The sequence below is a fragment of the Zootoca vivipara genome, chromosome 10 (assembly GCF_965207765.1).
Source record: "Zootoca vivipara chromosome 10, rZooViv2.hap1.1, whole genome shotgun sequence".
NCBI classification, from domain to species: Eukaryota; Metazoa; Chordata; class Lepidosauria; order Squamata; family Lacertidae; genus Zootoca; species Zootoca vivipara.
Genome location: NC_142593.1, coordinates 18,024,882 through 18,037,458, shown reverse-complemented (window position 1 = coordinate 18,037,458; position 12,577 = coordinate 18,024,882). Strand labels below are relative to the sequence as shown.

The 12,577-nt window shown below is 42.4% G+C and overlaps 1 non-coding gene across 1 annotated transcript; it reads right to left on the bottom strand.

The window, feature by feature from the left end:
- Positions 1–1,592: 1,592 nt before the first annotated feature.
- Positions 1,593–1,699, bottom strand: LOC118077049 (U6 spliceosomal RNA). Its single transcript, XR_004691603.1, has one exon. It is a non-coding gene; the product is annotated as a U6 spliceosomal RNA (small nuclear RNA).
- Between the last annotated feature and the right edge of the window lie 10,878 nt (positions 1,700–12,577).

Here is a 12,577-nt window from a genome sequence, read left to right as displayed (position 1 = left end):
CTTCTAATGAATCTGGAGTTTACATTGTGTGGAGGCATCATTAAGCCTTATTATCTGTACTGCCTGAATCAATTCTTTCAGAGCAGCTACGGGAACATTTCTGAACCTTCTGCCAAAGAACACTCCAATTCAACTAATATTTGTAGACTGCATGAGATGTGGGACAAATAATGTCTTTCCAATTTACTTGATGCAAATGAACCATTTAGGCCTGGTGGCTTCTGTTACCTCATGCTAGTGGTATTTATTCATTAGCCTAAAAAATATCTCATTTAAGAAATAGAACATTTGTTCCCAATTGTTCATCACTTTCTCTTGTTCACACTTTTTTTTGGGGGGGGGGGGAAATGGGAACAAAAGAATGAGCAGTACAAAATGGCAACACATAACCAACAAGGATTAATTTTCTATACTAAAAAACAAACTGTATCACTATGGAAAGAAAATATTTAATGAGAGGTTGAAATCTTATATCGACACAGAATTATTGACCATGACAGAAATATTGTTTGATGATTACAGCCATCTCCTTTCCTCTAATTTTTTTAATGCTCCCAAGGGTATGCTAAACATATAAATAAAAGTTTTGTTTTACTGTGATTATATTCACTTTTATCATTAGCAATCTTTCGGCTGCCGTTTTAATTTATTTATCAATGTATCACATTTGTATATGGAGCTTAGAGTGGCATGGAATAGGAGCCCTTAATGGTTTGCTTTACAGTGGTACCTCGGTTTATGAACACAATTGGTTCCGGAAGTCTGTTCATAAACTGAAGTGTTCATAAACTGAAGCGAACTTTCCCATTGAAAGTAATGGAAAGTGGATTAATCTGTTCCAAACAGTCCGTGGAGTACTTAAACTGAAGCGTTCATAAACTGAAGCGAACTTTCCCATTGAAAGTAATGAAAAGTGGATTAATCTGTTCCAGACAGTCCGTGGAGTACTTAAACTGAAGCGTTCATAAACTGAAGCAAACTTTCCCATTGAAAGTAATGGAAAGTGGATTAATCCGTTCCAGACGGGTCCGCGGAGTACTTAAACTGAAGCGTTCATAAACTGAAGCATGGGTGTAATTGGTTCCAGAAGTCTGTTCATAAACTGAAGCATTCATAAACTGAAGCGAACTTTCCCATTGAAAGTAATGGAAAATGAATTAATCCGTTCCAGATGGGTCCGCGGCGTTCATAAACTGAAAATTCATAAACCGAGGTGTTCATAAACCGAGGTTCCACTGTATTGCAACAATTCTATAAATTAAGGTACTTACTCAATTTGAAAGAGAAACAAATTTTTAAACAGGCATGGCATTCATTCTTTATAAAGATAAAGTGTGCTTAATTTGCTTGCCTTACCTTTTGAAGGAAGAATTCTATTACCAGGAATCAGCTCTTGGAAATAGACTATGTACTAAATGGATGGCGGTGGTAAAGACTGAAGAGAAACGTGTATATTTTCCACTGAGTACTAATACAATTGTCAACGATATTCCTATGAAATTGCATTTGCTAAAGTCCACAGCAAGGGTCACCAATAATTTCACCTCATGGGCTATTTGCAACCCACATAAACTGTTTTTTTAAAATAAAATAAAATAATGGAACGCTTCACGAATTTGCGTGTCATCCTTGCGCAGGGGCTATGCTAATCTTCTCTGTATCGTTCCAGTTTTAGTATATGTGCTGCCGAAGTGAGCACGCAACCCACATAAACTGTTGTGGGCACCCCACACACCCCACAACCGACTACACACCACAGCCTATTCTATTGGCTACAACCAAGGGCGCGGCTCTTGGGGGGCCAAGGCACTGTGGCTCCCCCAATCTTTTTTTAGGAAGGTGTCAGGCCCCCTCAATATTCAGACAGCCCCCTGTGTGACGCCTGGATGTCACACGGCATCATGAGTGTGACGTCAGGACGTTGTGCGGCATCGTGTGTGGGCCTTCTCCAGAGAAGGTGGCATCTTGAGCTACAACAAGCCAAACTACCGCAGGGGGCCTGAAATTGGGAAGGTATCCTGGGGGTGTCAAAGAAGGCCCCTGTGGTCTACAAATACCAGTAAGTCTCCTCTGTGCCTGGCATTAGAGGAGCAGCACGAGGTAGCACTGCCATCTAACACACACTTTTAGCCAAGAAAGGCACATGTGCCCCACCACCTATTAGCGCAAGCCAGGTAGATACAGGTTTTGTTATCTGGGTTGAGCCAGAGAAGATCTGCAGCGAACATAGACATTTGAGGGTAAACTCCAACCTCATATGGCTCTTCCTTGGCCACTGTGGAAAACCCTGTGCCTCTTGGCTTACAACCACCAAAGGTCCAATGTTGGTACAGGCTGGGAACAGATATGGGGCATGCTGGGAGGTGAACTGGGGAAAGTATTGAACTGGAAAGAGTCACAGCCTTCCCAATTCCCTGACATGCCCTTGACACGGGGGAAATATACACAATATGGAGCTAGTATATCTATCTTCCCACCACAACGGGAGGGGAAATGTAGACTGGATCAGACTGGAAAGGAAGCGGAAGGTCAAATTCCACTCCTCTTCCTTCCCTTCTGCTCAGCTGCTGTACATCCAGCAAAGTTCTGGACTGGTGGCTTGCCCACCTCTTGTTCTCTCCTGCCCTCTTAGGCATAGCTGCCAAGTCTCCCGTTTTTCATGGGAAACCCCCGTATTTAAAACCGTTTCCCGCTGGCAGCCCGGATTTGAAAAAATCCCGTAAATCCTCGGATTTCCTACCTGCCAGGGAGGCTCCATTTTGGGTCCTGGCATGGGTGCCCATACATGGGCAGAGCGGCATCGGAAGTTGCTTCTACGCATGTCCGGACATGAGTAGAAGCGACTTCCGGTGCCGCGCCACTGCTGATCCCACATTTTTCAGCGGGAGACTTGGCAGCTATGCTCTTAGGAGAGGGATTGCTCTGCCAATATCCTTGTACAATGCAATTATATTTTGGGCATGATCTAGCCAAAGTTAAGCACATTAAAGTCCAACTGAATTTGACTTAATCACATTCTGAACTTTCCCCCTGAGGTCAATAGTTCTTAAAAGTGCTTAACTTTGGCTGCATTATATTCTTTGCATGCAACTTTCATCTAGCTAAGCTGAAAAATTATCCACCACTTAGGAATACAATTTCTTTTATTTATTTTTTTTAAAAAAACATTTTTGAAGTGTAGGAGATCCTTTGAAATTCATCAAAGAAATGGTAATGGAGGAAAGGAGAAACATTGTTTTATTCTAAGGAATCAAAAGAAATAAATTGGTTTTTAGCTGCTTACCTGTACAGGCAATACTGGTTAATTATTATTTTTAAGGGTGTAGTTTCATGGTTGTCAGAAATGGAAATAATACCGTTATATTTTGCTGTTTCACAGAACACAGATTTAAGAAACTGGGATTTATCGGGGGTTATTGGGTTGCTGTTTTTATTTTGATTATATATTTTGTGGTTTTATATTTTTTGTTCTGTGAACTGCCCTGAGACCTCCGGTTATAGGGCAGTATATAAATTCTAATAATAATAATAATAATAATAATGCAGGTGATATCTAGGAAGATAAAAATAAATCATTTTATTGTTAATCATTCACAAGTGATTAATTGATTCATGCTGAAATATCGAGTTTCCAGCATGACCTATTGCTTTCTAGGCCTTTTTTGCTTGAATCATTTAAGTTAGCCAGTTCAGACTTTTAGGCTGCAATCCTATGCCCAGGATACCCAAGAACGAGGCCTATTGAATAGTGGATCACTCAGGTAAGCACATTTCCACAAGCTGGGCTAATTGTATACATGGTGATTCCACATGCTGGTTTTTGACACTTGATCTGAACTTCACAAAGAAAACTGTGGTTGCAACTGGGAGTTACTAAGTGTGCTCCAACCACTCTGTGGAGAAGCACGAAGGAAGCATATGTTGGCAGCAGAGGAGCTCCATAACTTCAGATCCTTATAGACCTTCGGATCGTAGCCAAAGACTTCATTCATTCCGAGTAGTAGATATGCATTATACTTCTTACTTTCATGGGTTAGTTTACAGCTAACAAGTGTTTACAACAGTAAATCTTCCAAAAGCGCAGGCCGTTATTGTCTGAAAAATATTGTTTGTCATATGACCTTTATTCCATGACACAGTTAATCAATCATTCTTCTCAACTGGTGTTTTTGCAGATTTTAATAGCACCATGGGAATTAATGCCTTGACAGTGAGTCTTTTTTGAACCTCTGTAATTTTAATAGTACCTGCAGAACATGAGTTAAATCTTCATTTACAAGGCAGCTCTGTAAAGCCTGCCAAGATTAGCATTTGTCAAAGTCTGCTTGCTAATAGGGAAATAAAATAAAAAATGCTAAAAAAAAGTCTTGAAGAATGCAAATACCTATATTTTTTCTCTTTCCCACTAGAACAGCTTTTAAGAACCTTAGCATACATCTATTTCAAAAATATAATCCATTTTTCCTGCTCTTAGTTAAAGAAAACTATGTCTGAGCTACAGATAATATTTCCAAGTGCCCCATATTAGGAATTTAGGCTGCAATCCTACAGCTGCTTACCTGGGAGTAAAGTGCTTTATACTCATTGGGACTTCATTCTAAGCAGATACGGAAAGGACACTGCACTGGAAAACAATATTTTTAAAACCATCCAAATCATGACAGACATTTCAAGAAAGTCAAACTGGTATTCAGTGTCCTGGGTGTGTATTTTATTTACTGTATTTCATGAATATTTCAAGCTAAGTGCAATGTTAAAATACACCAGTTGCCTGGTGTGGCCAGAGGCAAAAAAATATGCAGAGCAGTAGGTGTCACTTTTACATATGTACCGTAGGCTACACTCAAGCCATGCAAAATTCAGAGGTTCCTACAAACCCACATCTCTCCATCCAGGAATGTAAGAGACACTACCACGGCTCAAGGACTGTGCACAGAATGTGGCCGGTTCCAAAAGCAGAACTCGGAAAACTTCCCATTTCGCACGTTAATACTTTCTTTATCTTACTCTCTCTCTCTCCCCCTCAGATGTGGAGCCATTGTGCGTGTTCCGTATTTGTTTATTCATTTATTATTATTTATTGTCTATCAATTTTGGGGGCACCCCCAATATTTTTGGGGTGGGACTGAATGAAGGGACCTGGGCAGCAGCAGAGCATATACTCACTCTGACCGGGGTGGGCATGCCCCCCAAGGGGTGGTGTGCGGCCCCAAGGGAGGGGTGCATGGAGGGCGTCCTCCCCTGCGCCACAGTCCAAGGAAGGAGATGGGCAGGGAAGCTGCAGCCTAGGCACAGCTCCTTCTCACGTGGAGCCAGGCTCTGATGAAGGACCTGTTATGGGGGTGCCTGTTTGCGCTCCCTCACAAAATTGAGCCCAGGACTACACACACACACACCCCTCTGGGTCTGGGCCCCTTAGCGTTGGCACTCCGGCTACATTTGGTCACCCACCTCTGAAATATCGAATTATGAGCTGCTTTTATAAGTCTGAACAGATCCTTTGACTCCTCCACACACCACATTCCTATTCCTCACCACAGACCTATAACGCACCACCACAATTTCTCTCATATTTTAGCTTTGTTATCACATCAAACAACATGGCACGCTAATTCTGAATTGTGACTTGAGGCCTATTGGACATACTGGCAGCAACAGCAATTGCTAAATCCTTACGTAACCTGTCCAAAAAAAAGTGGTTTGGGGGGTACAAAGAGAGAAATAAACTGCTACCTGTTAAAAGGCCCAAACTACATTTGACAACAGGGGATCCATGATCAAATCTGCAAGAAGATTTTGGTTTTACTTGAAAGCAGCTGCTGGAACAGGTTGCTGCAGCACTTCCTGACGCATGCATCATTTTCCTGGTTGAAATACCGCTTCTCCCCTCCCTAAGCAGATTCCTATCTTTGTCTACAGTGGGACTCCTAGTGACTTCAGAAGACAACTTAGGCAGGAAAAATGTCACCCAGCATCTCTGTTCCCCTCAAATTTCAAACCACCCATTCCTATCCCGGCTGCAACCACTATAAAGACAAATCCAATCACAGATTTTCCATGTTTGACCCTGGGAATACAGGTCTTAATTTCCCTCAAATTCAAGCAGCTGGGGGACAGGGAAGAAATTCATGATGCATTATAGCACCGGTGAAGTCTTTAAAAACTGTAAGTGATCCACTTTTTGCAAGAACATAATTTATTTCTAATTAAAGAAACAGCTACCAGAGTAATCGGGTGCAGGAATTTTGTGTGTGTGTGTGTGTGTGTGTGTGTGTGTGTGTTTTAAAAACACATCTCTGTGGGATTTAACTTCAGAAAAGCAATTATACCCTGCTGTGTTACTAAATAAATCAACTTCACTCAATTCTGTTTTTTTTCTACTTGCATTTCACGATGTTGAAACTGTTGTAAAGCAACTGGGAAAAAATTGTCCACAATAAAATGATATTATTCCATAGGGACCTGTAGTGCTTGCTATTCATAATACTTAAACGAAATAAAGCTTCGGCTATCCAATGTTTGCCAAATTAAGTGATGGCTACAAGACGATGAAGCAAGGACAGACAAACCGAGAAGGTGCCGCCTCTTCCCCCCCCCCAAGCAAGGGGGGAAAGCAGGGGAAATAGTTCCTTAGCAATATGAGTAGCTTCCACCATCCTGTTTCTGTTTGGCAATGAGCATTTGCTGGTAGTGCTCCCATACTGTCAGCATAGCATCATTTCTGGAGACATATGCGGATCAAGAAAGCATGTGTATGAACTTAACACAAGAAGCAGTTCACAAACTGCAGATTGTCTCTCCCTCCCCCCCCCACCCCCGGCCTACCATAAATAGGGGAAATAAAGGAGGGAAAAGTAGTCAGAGTTGTGAATTTATTATATAAGGTGGTTATATAGAGAATGACCCTTTATGAAGCTCCTCTGTGCTTCTGAAGTTCTATTTAAAATAAACACCATGCCAAACTCCGAAGCAATTCTACTAAAAATATTTCTTAGCAAAAGTTATTTCTCCCTAGAGTATCATAACTCCTTCAGCAAAGTTTCAGCTAATAGTTTGCCTTTCACTTCTCCAAAAATAATGTGTTCTAGCATTTTATATACAGAGTGGCATTCAAATTTAATTAAAACGTTTAACTTGGAGGTGGAGGGAGGCTTCGCTCTGCCCCATATATTCCCACTCAACCATTTCAGTCTGTCAATCTGGCACCGTTACAGGTACCACCAAAAATCGACCTTTTAGGGTGGCAGTAGCCAAACTTTGGAACTCACTGCTTATTGAGGCATCGCCTTCACTCTACTGCTTTTGGACTCTGCCAAAAACATTTTTGTTTAAGCACTGCTATCCAGAAGTGTAGAATTCTGACACGTGTTTAAATCTGATTTTTAGTTTATTGTTTATTTTAATTGTTTTTGGATGTTTTAAAATATTGTTTTTAACTGGTTTTTGCTGGTAGTTTTATTCTTTTTTGTAAACTTCTTCAAGGTTTTATTACAATCTAGCAGTATATAAATCTTGTGAAACAAATATATTTTCACTTGAATTACTTATGAAAACCACCAGTCAATTCTTTTCGCTCACCAGTTGTGATGAATTTCATATCGAAATGCATCATTCCCTTATTCCTGAATTGGGGGTGAAGGTACCTTGCAGTTAGCGTAAACAGATACTACAGATTACAGGAGGAGAACTGAGACCCACATGGGAAAAGATCAAAATCTGCTAAATGCAAAATGCCCCAAATCTTATGCATGAGCACAAATTGCCACGCAGTCACAAACTAACCTAGAGAGAATTGCATCTACGAAATGCTTTGTAAATTACAGGCAGTGACCCTTTTGCATGGGGGTTCCATTCCCGGCCCCCAACCCCACCCAACAGAGCACCCAAAAGTGTGCCCCACCCTACTATGCTCTGCCCTGCCCCCTTTCTGCCCTCTTCTGGATCCAAAAGTGTACCCGCATGTTAATGATTGCACATCTATTGGACACACCTAAAATGTTCGCCACCTGTACTAGTACTCAGTCAGGTCTGGCTTGACTTAAAAGTAAAGGTAAAGGGGGGGGAAAGGTAAAGGACCCCTGTTAAAGGTGACTCTGGGGTTGCGGTGCTCATCTCGCTTTCAGGCAGAGGGAACCAGCGTTTGTCCACAGACAGCTTTCCAGGTCATGTGGCCAGCATGACTAAACCGCTTCTAGCGCAACGAAACACCATGATGGATGACAGAGTGCAAGGAAACACCTTCCCAGCACAGTGGTACCTATTTATCTACTTGCACTGGTGTGCTTTCAAACTGCTAGGTTGGCAGGAACTGGGACAGAGCAACGGGAGCTCACTCTGTTGCGGGGATTCGAACCACCGACCTTCCAATTGACAAGTCCAAGAGTCTCAGTGGTTTAGACCACAGCACCACCCATGTCTAGCCTTGACAAAATCTGCCATTCATGGGGTTGAATTCAGGTTAAGATATATTTAGAGTAGGCCCACTGATTTCAGTTAATCTCTGGTCACATTCATCCCATACATTTAAAGCACTATGATATCACTGTAAACAGTCATGGCTTCCCCCAAAGAATTCCGGGAATTCTAGTTTATTCAGATTGCTGAGAGTTGTCCCCTATTTAGGATCCCCAGGTCAGAAGCATCCCAGATCCTGAGGTTTCAGAACCCAAACCTGAGACCTAGGATCGACCTCCCCCCGGTGATGTCACAGGGGTGGGCCCCAGTGATGTCATTAAGCATGACACATCAAGCATTAACTACAGTCACGGAGAGCATGTTGTTCAAACGAGAAACGCAAAATCTAACACATGAGCAAATATGTCACTGGTTGGAAAATAAGATAGAAACCTTAACTAAAGGGGGTGTCCCCAGGTCTAGCTGAAGTGGGGGGGGGTCAATCATTCTCACCTGCTTAGGAAACCTATACTGTAATAGATTTTGGAATGTATCATATATAGCATTGAAAAACACTTGAGAATGAAAAAAAGGAAAGGAAAACAACTTGGAAATAAAGCATGTCTGGAAACTCAAAACAATTCATATAGTATCCCCCTTAATACAGTACTAGCTATGGGAATTGTTCCAATTACCCTGAAGCAAAAGTTAGAATACATAGGCCATTGTTCCTAAATGAATACAAATATTAAAAGCTGCCTTTCTCCAGGCTTGCCATAGAACCAGGAAATTCCTCGACAACGATAGACAGTCCCTGCAAGATGAGGCTGGGGTCTTGGATCCTTGCCTGAATAAGCACAGCCACTGTCTAAGGGAAAATAACAACTACTCATCCAAGTTATTGTCTTTGAGAATTATTCATACATGATTTCCCCAACTTACAAATAGCGGGGGGGGGAGAGATGTGGGCCCACATGTATAATGTCAAGTACTGTACAACGATGGCAACATCTATTTTATTGCATGTTGGAAGCACATCAATTAACTTACAGAAACAGTGAGCAGATCCACAACTAAAGTGGTTCGTGATATGTCAAACCCACTCCCATGAGACTCAGAATCAAAAACAACAAATAAAAAGGTTCTTTCTTCGGCTTTGAATTCAGACCCAAGTAGGGCTTTGCTTTTAAAAAATAAAAAAATCTGCATTTCCCCCTACAATTATCCATCAACTGAGATGGATATTCTAAAATTATCTAAATAAAGATGCTTATGAAGGGGTTTTGTTGCACCTGTCTCAGTTTTGAGGTGGCCAAGAGGTTTTCTGAGTGTCCTTTCCTTTCTTCAGGTGTCAGACAAAAACGTTCCTTTTTAACCAGGCCTTTGGTTGATCTGATTTACATCCTATGCCTTTTAAAATGTGCTTTTTGTGGGGTGGTGGTGGTGGGTATTGGGTTGCTGTTTTTATTTTTATTGGGTATTTTGTGGTTTTATTGATTTTATTCTGTGAACCGCCCTGAGACTCCTGGGTATAGGGTGGTATATAAATTCAATTTATTATTATTACTACTACTACTACTATTGTTGCTGTTGTTGTTGTTCTTATTCTACAAATCACCTCTCTGGTGGTCTTCATTCCATAACCTTCCAAGGGCCCTCTTGTTTCCTGAGCTGGGTCCCCTGGGAAATCGAATACAGCTGCTGCTTTATTTTATTTTTACTTTAAAAAATCAAGTCTTTTTACTCTTAAAGGAGTTCATGCACGTTGGGTTACGGTGTGTATGTGTTGGGATATAGAAGGAAGGACTTCTTTAAAACCACATCCAGTGAGCACACCTGTCTCAAACCCTCAGTTGATAGCCTCTCCATATTCCCCGTACCTTGATTGAAGCCTAGGGGTAGCTCTTATTGAGCTTTTATTTTTTTTCAAATCAGAAGGCATATTCTGCCAGGGAAGCTGAGGAATATTGGAGAAATGTTGAACGGATAGAAAAACACACCACTATGCTTGACCACCTTGCAGAGGTAAGGACCACCTTCACACATTTAAAGCATTACAATACCACTTTAAACAATCATGGCTTCCGCCCAAAGAATTCCGTGTGCTGCGGTTTGTTAAGGGTGCTGAATATTATTCCTCTCCCAAGTTACAATTCCCAGAGGTCCCTGTGTTGATTGTTAACCCCCCCCCCCATAGAGCGAGATGAGCGCCGCAACGCCAGAGTCGTCCGCGACTGGACCTAATGGTCAGAGCTCCCTTTACCTTTACTTAAAAACACTTTTTAGCACCAAGGCCGGACTGCTCATGAGGTGGACTGAGGCAGCCACCTTGGGAGGTGGAGTCTTTTGGGGCAGTACCCTTAAAGGCAGGCATCCCCAAACTGTGGCCCTCCAGATGTTTTGGCCTACAACTCCCATGATCCCTAGCTAACAGGACCAGTGGTCATGGATGATGGGGTTTGTAGTCCAAAACATCTGGAGGGCCGAAGTTTGGGGATGCCTGCTTAAAGGTGTCCCACTCAACCAGGGTGGCAGCTTGCAGGGAACTCTCCCAAGATCTCAGATAAGAGGTCTATGAGATCTTGTAGGAAACTGCTGTCACCGCACAATGCCAGTAAGCAAGGCTTTTGGGGGAGAGTTGGCATGGTAGCAGTGGCTCCTTTCTGTTTCTCCTCATGAGGCAAAACAGGACAGGTGAACCTTGCCCAGCATGCTTAACAAATTGCAGCTCTCGCTATTTCCCGCAGAAGCCATGGCTGTTTAAAGTGATATCGTAGCACTTTAAATGTGTAGTGTGGATGTGGCCGAGGTAAGCTCAAAGGCAATATCCGACAAAATTATAAAGGAATGCCCTATGAATGAAACAGAAAGGTGGAAATCTCTTTTACAGGGGAGGAAAAAGTTGAAGACATCAAAGGGTTTGGCACAATACTAGTCCCCAGGAGATGCTGTAGCGATTTTATGGATTGGCCACCCGCTAAAATAACAGTTTGCTATGCTGCGTTCCATCTTTCTGCCTGACAGTTTATTAAATTTAATCATTTGTCAGATCTTCATGTAACTCTTGCACTTTATCAACTTTATCTGTTACATTAATCTCATCCATGATTGCTCCATTATCCCGTTTATTAATCATGCATTATCTTTTGCATCAAGATTTTTATCTTTTAATAAAATCGTTTTAACTGATTTTGGTATGAAGTTGCACCCTTACACCCTGTTCACATGTAGGATTTGCATGTGTACAGAATACTGAATACATATTTTGTCTTGTTTATTCATTCACAGAAAACTTTGAGGCCCTCTCTTCTGCCCTGCAGCCACCTATGACCACCAAAAAAAAAAGAAACCCTGTAGAAGACCAGGGCCCCCTCCTGAGCAATAGAGAATGAGGACCGAGGAAATGCCAAGAAATTTTACTACTGTGAATTTCCTTTAAATTAACTGACCTAAGGATCCAAGCCCGATCTGGGGCAATTTCCCCCCCAGAAGCCCACTGTACCCCATCCATACCTGCTAAGTCTCCCGCTGAAAAATGCGGGATCAGCAGTGGCGCGGCAGCGGAAGTCGCTTCTACGCAACTTCAGGACATGCATAGAAGCGATTTCCGGTGCTGCGCTACCCATGTCTGGGCACCGGAAATCGGGCGGCGCCAGCACCCAAAATGGAGCCTCCCTGGCAGGTAGGAAATCCAGGGGATTTCCAGGATTTTTTCCAATTCGGGAGACCAGCAGGAAACGGATTAAAATCCGGGGGTTTCCCGCGAAAAACGGGAGACTTGGCAGCTATGACCCCATCCCACCTTGATCAGCAGGGAGTCCTCAAGTCTCCAGAGAAGACAGAAGACATAGTTATGTGGCGTACGGGGGTCTGTTGGAGACATGAAACCTCCTTGAACTTCCTTAAGACTGCACTCCTATGCACACTTTCCTGGGAGCAGCTCCATAGTGCATTGGGGCTTAATTCTGCGGAGACATACATAAGATTGCTTGCAAGTTTGCTCATTTCAGGATTCAAGTAATGCTCTGAGGTGTCCAAAAGACTGGGAAATGACACTTCTGAGCTCTCTCAGACAGTGGTAGACCTAAGTGGAATCCCCTAATGGTTCACCCCAGTAACCAAACCTGATTGGGAAGTTTTTTAAGGGACAAAGAATATTTGCAGGGAGGGCCCTACCGTTATG